The sequence below is a fragment of the Jatropha curcas genome, chromosome 5, assembly GCF_041381405.1.
Source record: "Jatropha curcas cultivar XTBG-Jc1 chromosome 5, XTBG_Jcur_1.0, whole genome shotgun sequence".
In the NCBI taxonomy this organism is placed as follows: Eukaryota; Viridiplantae; Streptophyta; class Magnoliopsida; order Malpighiales; family Euphorbiaceae; genus Jatropha; species Jatropha curcas.
Window position 1 is genome coordinate 8,258,043 of NC_143155.1, and position 10,681 is coordinate 8,268,723.

At 29.5% G+C, this 10,681-nt stretch overlaps 1 long non-coding RNA gene across 1 annotated transcript; it reads left to right on the top strand.

Moving 5' to 3' along the window:
• The first annotated feature begins 1,501 nt into the window (after positions 1-1,501).
• On the top strand, positions 1,502-3,658 carry LOC149496179 (uncharacterized). Its single transcript, XR_016320970.1, has 2 exons — positions 1,502-2,770; positions 3,131-3,658. It is a non-coding gene; the product is annotated as an uncharacterized LOC149496179 (long non-coding RNA).
• The last annotated feature ends 7,023 nt before the right edge of the window (positions 3,659-10,681 follow it).

Genomic DNA, 10,681 nt, shown 5'->3' on the forward strand with positions numbered 1-10,681 from the left:
ATTTCTCCAAATAAATTCACAATTTATTTTCTACCCACCAAAATAATGCATGCATGCTCCAAAATAATTAACAAAAATATTACATATGAATAATAACATTTTCGGGGCGAAAAAAATACCAATTCCCAGTTGGGTAGTACTATTCATTGCCGGTAAGTCACTATTCAAGATAGAAAAAAATCAAGGCATTACAAAATGCACCTTGATAAATCCCTTAGATTTGATGGTTTAAATCCTGAATTTTTTCAAAGTTTTGGAATGTTATTGGTATGGTTCGGTTCATGGTTGTATTGAATGGTTTTTCTTCTTGTATGTTTTCATCTTCTTTGACTGAAACACTAGTAATCTTAATTCCTAAGATTTCTTATCCAATTTGTATGAATTGGTGTAATGTATTGTATCAAATTGTCTCTAAGGTGTTGGCTACTAGTTTAAAAGTTATCTTGCCTAGCAATATATCTGAAAGCCAATATGCTTTTGTTTTGGGTAGAATGCACAGATAATGTGTTAATTGTTTTTTAAACTATTCATGCTATGACACAGAGCAATATAGGGTTTAGTGATGTTGCAGCTTTAAAAAGTAATATTAGTAAGGCCTACGATAGAATTGATTGGAAATATTTTGAAAAATATGATGATCGGCTTAGGCTTTTCTAATAAATGGATTCATTAGATGATGATGTGTGTGAGTGGGTTTTTATTCTTTTTTAGTTAATGGGGAGATCATAGGCCCTGTGATATTGGAAAGAGGTATTCGTCAAGGTAACCCTTTATCTCCTTACTTATCTATTCTTTTTGGTGAGGGCTTGCCTTTGTTATTTCAAAATGTAGCTAAACGAGGTCTAATTCATTGTTATAAGGCTAATCCTAAATGTTCTCGCATTTCTCATTTGTTTTCTGCAGATGATTTGCTTTTCTTCTTTAAAGCTAATGAGAATGAATGTTAGCAGGATAAGAATATCTTAGGTCATTATGAGATGGCTTAAGGTTAGTCCATTAATATTCGAAAGCCAGGTGTAGAATTTAGTCCTAATGTCTCCAATGTTATTCATAGTAGTGCGTTATTTTAGGAGTTTTGAATCCTTTAGGTAGTGGGTCTTCCTTGGGCCTACCTTCATTGATTGATAGGAGTAAAAAAAATAAGTGTTTGCTTACTTGAAAGATAGCTTTGGAAAAGGGCTCATGGTGGAATAATCGTCTACTATCTAGGGTAGGTCGAGAAAGTCTAGTAAAGCCAATTGCTCAAGCTATTTCTACATATGCTATGAGTGTTTTTCAAGTATCTGTCTCTATTTGTGATGATTTACAAAGAGTGTTTTTCAATTTCCATAGCTACACATGGAGAATGTTCTTGCTGCAAGATATGTATTCAATCAAGTTGTTAGGTGGCGTGTTGTTGATGGTGAGCATATTTCTACTCCTAAGGACCCTGGGTTGCCCAAGGAGGATATATTTATGGTAGATAAATATTTTGGCTTTATAGATCCTGGCCTAAGGGTGTGTGATTTATTGATTTCTAATAGAAAAGAGTGTGATGAGTAAAGTTATAGAAATTTTTTCTGTTGCATATACATCGGCTATCCTTTCTATACCTTTGAGTGCTGGAAAATGTGAGAATAAACTTATTTAGGGTAAAAAAAAAAAAAAGGTGTTTTAGTGTTAGATGTTACTTCCTCCATTTTACTTTAAGTAATCATTTAGAATTTTGAGACTATATTAATTAATTTATTTTTTTATAATTTTATCCATATTTACTAGTGCAATTTATTTTTATATTTACATTTAAGAAGGATAATTTAAACATTCTACCATGCATTTTTAGAAATCAATGAATTTTAATTATTTGTTTAATCTTTATGAAAATAACAAATATTATTATTAAAGTGGAACGGAGAGAGTATTATTTATGTCAAAAGATGTCGGAAAAATTGGGTGACACTGATTCCTGTAGTGTTTAGCATAAATTGTGGACTTCGAAAGTGCCTCCAAAAGCTAAAGTATTCACGTGAAGGACATTAAAGTGGGTTTTGCATCCTAAGGCTAATTTGTTTATTTAAGGGATAGAGGTTATTATCACAGTAGTATTAAGGACATAGAACTTTTTTGTGTGTGTGTGATGTGGGCTCGTGATATTTGGTTGAGCTTTGGTTTTTCTATTCCAAATATATCTTGTTCTTTCAAGATATATTTTATTGAGGCTCTACAAAATCATTATATTATATTATATAATTATATCGTTATAAAAGAAAATCACAAGATGTTCCTGTGCGCTGACATGACTTCTCCTTTAAAAGATGAGAGTCTACAATATTTGAGCATCTCTATTTATCTTAGCCGGGAGAAATTTTAGCAGAAATTTATGTTTTTTAGTACTAAAAAATTAAGAAAAATCTTAGATTTTAAAGGAGGTCTATCTTTAATGATACCGACGCTCATATAGAATTGATAGAATTATCTTTTTGGTTACCTCTTGCGACTTACCATATTTCTAAAGCACTTCAATATATCTAAACATGTTTCAACTTGAAACTTAACTCCTCTTCCAAGTGATTGTACAATCTCCTCTTCCCCTTCTTACCGCTGAATCTCTGTCTCCAACCAACCAACGGCAAGGGTCGACATTCATTCCACCTAGCTTCAATTTCCAATCATATTTCCTCACTGCAGCTGTGTTTCTTTGTCCCAACAATCACAGAAGAGTGACAGATGCATGTCTCCGCCCCAAGACCGTCGTCTATAACCAGCAGTGTTCCCATGACTCCATCACCAGGTACCAACCTGCTCATTCGTATATCCATATGCACTCTTTTATATGTGTGTGTATATATATATATATCATTTTTAATCTAAATATCTAATTATCTAATTATCCATAATTCCATCAAACGTTCATGTTCGGCCTAAGTGTGATAGGTTTGCATGAGTTTAATGATATAATATTTGATTGTTTCTGTGACTATGTAACTAGACAGGCAATGAGGAGAATAACTCATTTTTGCTTTTAATTTCATATGGAAACGTATAGCAGAAACTCTGTTAGCAGCTATTTATTGATTTTAGAAATTTATGATTGCATGAAATGAATGATTTTGGTTTTCAATTAGCATGTTCTAAGTTCTTTCAGCTGTAGACTGTGAAGTTTTGTACAGGTAGGGGAACGTGAATTGCAGGGATTAATCAACAAAATACCGATAGGAGAACATGAAAAATAAGCCTACCAATTTATTTTTGTTTAGAAAAGTAGTTCATATAAAACTTCATTTTGTGTGTGTGCCTTTGAAAGTCATCTTGCATCCACGCTGTGTAAAAAAAAATGGTGATCTCCTTAAAGCCTAAGCTTTCACTCTAAGGCTGCCTGCTGCACCAGACAGAAACAACATACAGAAAGTGTGCCAAGCCATTTAATGGCTAGTTGTTTGAAGTGATTGGTGAGAGAACCCATGAAAAGAATTGTCGCAAATTTTGGTATTTGCATTTGTGGGTCAGATTTTAATCACAAGAGTTCTCCTAAAGATCATATTATGGCCATGCAACTCTATTGGTGTTTCTTCCTCCAAAATAAATACGTGTAGTGTGTACCTTCAAAATATAGCAAGTACTTATCAAATGTGTGCATATATATAACTATTTTTTATGTTAAGAATGAAATATTCTGCCAGACTTTTAATTTATGTAAAATATAAATAATTACTAGTGGTAGATTGCAAAATGACAAAGTCAAGTTTGTTAATTGCCCTTCAATCTCCCTTGCAAGTTAAAAAATGTTTCCCGCCAAGAAAGGAATTGCAGGACTTTCCCTTTTTTATAAATGGAATACGTGCTCCACGAATGATTTAGCCAATTGATTTCCAAGAGGTCATTTCTTGGCTCAAGTCACAACAATGGCAACTTATCGAAATTGAGGTGGTTCTCTTGAGATTTACAATGCGATTCATACAAATGAACCAGATTTTTCTGATTGAGTCTGGTGAGACTTTCTAAAATTTTAGTATTTTTTTTTTTTTACTTAGAAAATTTTACTTTTAAAATTAAATTTTGTGAGTTGAAAATTCTAAAATATGACTTCCCTAATTAAAATTGTCTTTATTGTTTTAGGTTATAAAATGTAGTTAATGTAGCCTAATTATTATTCCTCACCTTAAAATTGTAAAATTATTCAAATATTGTCCAATTTTTTAATAAAATTAATTATTATGCATCAAATTAATTATTAATCCTATTTGTAGTTTCTTTTCGTCAAAATTATTATTTATTTTTCATTTGTCTCTCTCATTTTTACTGTTACTGTGCACTTATATCTACAACCAAATGTATTGATATACTACTCATATAAAAATTTAATTATCGTTGATGCTAAATCTAATATTTACATATTCAAAAAATAATAAAATAAATAAACTTAGCACACGCCTGTAACTTCAATAGATATTAAAAAATATCAAAAATAATAATAGTGTTTAATAAAAAAATAAAAAATAAAAATTCAAAACAAATTAAGTGTTGCTCCCTTAATTTCTTAAGATTACCAAATAATTTAGAAAAATAACTTTTTTAAAAAATATTATATGACATACATATAAACATATATTTCAATAAATAAAGTAGTAGCTTCTAGTTCATACCTCTTAACTCTAATTTCATTTTGTTATATATATATATATGTATGTATGTATATATAATGTTTTACACAACAGTATGTTTTTACTATTTCAATTGGCTGCACTTAAGTATTGTAATAGATTTTTTTTTCTTTTCAAGTTCATAAAATGAATAACAAGCTTAATCATTAATTAAAATAACCAATTTCAATTCTCCATATTAATTAGTTTTTTTTTTTTTTTGACATTTGAATATTAGTTTTTTTTTTATTACTAATTCTCATATATATATATATATATATATATATATATATATATATATATCTTACAACTCCAATAAAAAATAAAAATACCATATATCCGCGAAGTGCGGGAGACCGCCTAGTATATCTATCTATACTATATATAAAAGAGAGAATAGAGGGGAATAATGAAATTTTTGTTAATACCCTTGATTAAATTTAGGATGTCCTAAAATAACCTTAGTTATAACCAATTAAAAAATTACATTTTATTAGTTGATTGGATATATTTATAAAAATTATTTTTTAAGCCAATCATGAGTGATCTAATTGTTTTCTCACTTATGTGAGTAATGAAAGGTTTCAAGTTTGAATCATCTCGACCGCAAGTGTTTTCACTAATTTGGTGAATTTATAGGAGGATTACTTCTTATTGTGTAACCCGCAATATTATTTCGGCCTATCAAGCCTTTTAATGAATAAAAAAAATTATTTTTTAAATAAATACTATAAGTAATTAAGGATTTGAAAATTTTAAGTTTTATTTTTAGTGAATTTGTTTTTAATAAATATATATGATAACGAGACATTTGAAAGTTTTTAATATTTTATTTATTAAATATTTAATTCTATTTTAATTATAATTTAAATATGTTATTTAGGAGATAGATAAAAAAAGAAAGAAAATATTTTTTTATTAATATTCTTTTTAATATTTATACAATTTGATTGGATATATTTTTAACAATAAAATTTTAAATAGAATATATATAATATTTTATTTAGAAGAGATAAAAAAAAAAGTATATTATTTTTACTAATATTCATTTCTTTATGTTTGTATGATTTGATTGGATATATTTTTTAAGAAGTAAATTTTCAAATAAAATTTACATAATTAAACCTAGGATGACAGACAGTTGAAAATTTTAATTTAAAAAATATATAAAAAATATTTTATTGATATATTGATATATTTGTATATATTGAAATGTTTTTTTTTCTTATGTGAGTTTTAGATGAGTTTTATTCTTAATAATAACTTTTTATGTTCTTTTTCGTTACTGAATAATTTGTAACTACTATCATTTTAATTTAGTAAAAGATTTATATTTTCGTTATAATAAATAGATAGCCTATTAATGATTAAATATTTTAATTTTCTTGATATTTTTTTTCTCTTATATCATAAATCTATTTGACTTAAAAGAAAATAATGTTTAAGAAACTGAAAAAAAAAATAGAACTGTTTGGGTTACTTTTTGGGGTTTAAAAAGTTTGCGTGTATGTGCATATATTTCTTTCTTTAATGTACTCTCTTATATCATAAATCTATTTAACTTAAAAGAAAATAATGTTTAAGAAACTGAAAAAAAAAAATAGAACTATTTGGGTTACTTTTTGGGGTTTAAAAAGTTTGCGTGTATGTGCATATATTTCTTTCTTTAATGTACTGGGTAAGTAATACTGCAACTGTAATCAAAGTGATTTTTATTATCAATTGAAATCATCTTCTCATTTCTTTTATTTTTACCTAACAGTAAAAAATAACTTATTATATTATTATTTATTATAGTTGTATATATATATTGATTTAGGGTTGAGGGCAGGAGGTTGGAGATTGAGTGATGACTTGATTTTATTTTTGAGTACCTCTCAGGCTTTTTAAAATTTGCATTTATAAATTAGGGACTAAAGGATTAGTTCTAGAGATTGAGTTGAACATTATTCTGAGGCTACATTATATAAAAATAGAATTAAGTACATAAGAAGTAACATTGCAAGTAGTTTGTAGGACAAAATGTAATACAAATTAACCACTTGTATTTATTTTAATATAAACAAAATTTATACTTTAATATTATGTAGATAAACAAATGAGTATAACGAGCATAATCAATGTGCAATGCACGTCATACAAAAGACTAATATATATAAGAGAATTATAGATTTTTTAATATGCTAATGTGGCACTTCACTCGAGGAGAGAGAATTTACAGTTTTTGAGTATTTCATTTTATCTTGATTCGGGAGAAATTTCTGATTTTTAAGAAAAAATTCATGTGAAAAAATGTCTAACCTTTGCAAGTGCTCAACCTTTCATCTTCCTAACTTACAATATTTGTCTTTTCCATTCCACCTCTTAAATTAAACTAGAGAATAAAACCCATTTTCCTTCTCCTACACACGATAACTAATCTCTCTGACCTCGTCTTGCTGCTGCGTCATCATCCCTAACAACCTACGGTCAAGATGAATGGAAATATACTATCCCCTTCTGATATAGGTACTGCCAATTAGATTATTATGCCACTGGTATTCTTGCTCTAATTCTATCGTAAATGCCAAAATTTTCCTTATCTTTCATTTTTTTTCTTTCTTCTTTTTGTGATTTTTTTGAAGTTTCCCTTTTAATCTATTATTGAGCGTATTTTTATTTGGTTTGATGATAATAACTAGAGGTGTTTTGATTTGATTTTTGAATTACTACAATTCAAATATTGTGGAATTTAATAATCCAAGCTACTGAATGTTGCACTTTCTCTATTTTAGATATATAGAGTCTCAATTATAATCCATATTGTATATTATGAAGTTGTTCTACATCTTGATTTTAATCCTCTCTTTACTTTTAATATGGTAGTTGGCTTCATGTTTATTGCCTTAATGTGGCAATATGAGTATGACTTTTGCTCCATTCACGGTTCTAATTATTGCCATCTAAATAATAGTGAGCTCTTTAGCATACATTTTTCTGATCTAAATAATGATGAGCTCTTTAAATAATGATGAGCTCTTTAGCATGCATTTTTCTATAATTTTTTTTTAATATGTAACAATTGGTTTTGACATTTTTTATGATATTTTTCTTAGATTTTATGAATCATTTTGCCTATTATTAGAAAATGAAAGAGATTTTTATCATTGACATGGAGATTACTTTGGCACTATAGTGGTATTATTCTTAGCTGTAAAGGATGCTAACTTCTTGTATTGTTTTCCCGTTAATTTTTTATGTTAAATAATCTTTAATATAGCCCAGATCTTCATAGAATTTGTTTGATAGAAATAGATCAATAAGCGGAAGCGTACCTTGATCAATAATAGCATATCTATGTTATGGGTTACCTCGTTGCGGCAATTCGATTCTCACCGTAACAACAGATCTATGTTTCGGGTTACCTCATTGCGGCAATTCGATTCTCACCGTAATAGCAGATCTATGTTTCTTCCTCTGGCCTTTTGTCCGTAAGTTTTCTCTTAATGGTCAGAGAATAATCAACAGCTATGAGAGTTTCTTTTATGAGCTCTCTCAAACAAGCTATCACCGTATGTGTTTGAGGCAGCCGTCACACTCTCTATTTTGTTTTCTTTTCTGTGTTCACCCTAAGCTATTGATTCCTTTTACTTTTATAAGGCGGAGGAAGGGTATTAAAACCCTAACTGGCTCTTATCCATTAAGCCCAATAATCATCATCTTGGGCCACCTTAATTAGAATCAGCCATTTAATCACATGGGTCACATATAGATTATTAAATAATCCAACAATCTCCCACTTGGCTCATGTGCATTTCTTGAGTCTATCATGTTTACCTTAATTAGAATTAAAATGATCGGATTATGGCGGTCACTGACAGTGCTTTTCGCAAGTGTACGAAATCGCAACAAGTAATATAGAATGAGTAAAGTATCGTATCCATAAGGATTTTATATCAAGTACCAAAATTATGTTAACTTATTATTATTTAAACGACAATAAGAGAGATTTGTTATAAGAAAAGTAAATTCGAAAATAAAACAGAAAGAAATCAAGCAACAAAATTTAGATGAAAAGAGATCAAGGATTTAAAACTACTAGGGATATTGATTTCACTTAATTCTATCCAATTTGTTTTATTAGTTTGATAATCAATTTTAATTGTTCAAGTAGGGGAAACAACCTTAAAATCACTAACAAGCTCTCCCGATGTATTGTCAGCTATTCTAATCTGGTATAATTACTTATCTTCCAATAGCGCAATCAAATATGAATTAAATCATTAAGTTTTATGGTTTGTTTTGTAAATTCATAACCTAAGGTCATTAACTTATGAAAACCCCCCATGAGTCAAACCATATAGCTTCCACATCAAGTTATTATTCTCATGTATTTTATTACCTTTTTCGTATCAAAAACCCTTCTTCCGATAGTGATTAATGAAATAAATCAATCCAGGGGATAAACTCTGCCTGGAAGCTTTAAGTTCAATAATAAATTATAGCAAGAACAAGGAAAAGCAAATCTAATATTATAAATTGGAATCGAATAAAGCTACATCAAATCCCTAGTATGAGAGTTTAGCTCGACATAGTAATTAAATAAAACTCAGTAATACTTGAATAAAACTTCATAATCAATAATGAATAATGAAAAGAAAGACAAGTTTAAGAGTTTAGAAATAAAAACTAGACAACAGCTATGTGGATGGCTTCTTTGAATCTTGGCACAAATCTTGGACGCTTGAAATCTTTGAGAGAGAGAGAACTATGTAGAAAAATACTAGAATTCGAGATGATCTTTACAATGAATAGCTCCCCTCTTTATATAGACCTCCTGGAGGAAAATCTGAATCCGTTTAGGAAATAGAATCCTTATTAAGTACGAAATCTTCTTTGGAGATCATAACTGATTAGGCCTTGGATTTCTACTTAGTTAGGACTCTTCTCTCTTCCTAAATAGGTTTAGATCTTGTTTTGCACGTTTAGGAATATATCTGAGGCGGGCCCCTGTGAGAAAAAGATTGGCTTGCATTTTTAGTTCAAGTCAGCTCTGCCTTCGTGGCACGGTCGTGCCATCGAGCACGGCTTGGGCATGCTAGAGTCTGGATCTATGAATGATTTAGCACGGGTCGTGCTCTACAACACTCTCAGAGGAGTCTTTGTGGCACGGGCGTGCTCCCTAGCACGCCTAGGGCATGCTAGGCTCTGACCTTCCAAGATAGATTTCATCATGGGCGTGCTAGGCAAACACGCCCTGAGGTTCTTTTGGGCACGGGCGTGTCGTGCTAGCCCCTGACTCTCCACTTGATTTCTCTTAGTTTTAGCACGGGCGTGTTATGGTGCACGGGCTGGGTGTGCTCGAGCCTGAGTATTTTGCTTTGTAATGTTCTTTTCTGTGCCAAAACCCTGCAAATTTCTTTCAGATCAAGTGAATTATGATTCAAGGAAGCTTTGAACAAAAATTATAATTAAAATGAAGAAAAAATAAATTAAAGTGATAAAATTTACTAAAATTCTAAATAAAAACTATACTAAAAATACTGTAAAAATGACACATATCAAAATTCCCCAAACTTAAACCATTGCTTGTCCTCAAGCAACAAAACTAAAAATAAGAGAACAAAATAAACTGACAAAACTAGCTTACTATAGTTGGAGACAATTATTCATAAACTCAAAAGATATCACAATCATTAATATGTGAGTAAATCAATTGTTTTCCATGCTAATTATATTTAAGCGAAAATTCAATTTTTGATAAAGCACATTTCTTGATTTAAATATAAGTTAAAAAGATTCTCAACACTAATAAATATTCAACTTATGACAACTAGGATATGAATAATCTACAAAGATTATTTAACCTTTTTAAATAAGATGTTTAATAGTACAAATTCAGCATTCCCCTATGCAAAATTAGTCATCCCTTCTCCACAATTGAAATGCTTACGATTTAAAAGATTAAAAGGTCTTTATTTTGGGTTGTAATGGGGTTTTCGGGGTATAAATTTAGCTAATCAAAGAAAAATGATAAAAGATATACAAAGAGTACAAAGGAATGTATAATATCCAGATTTTCT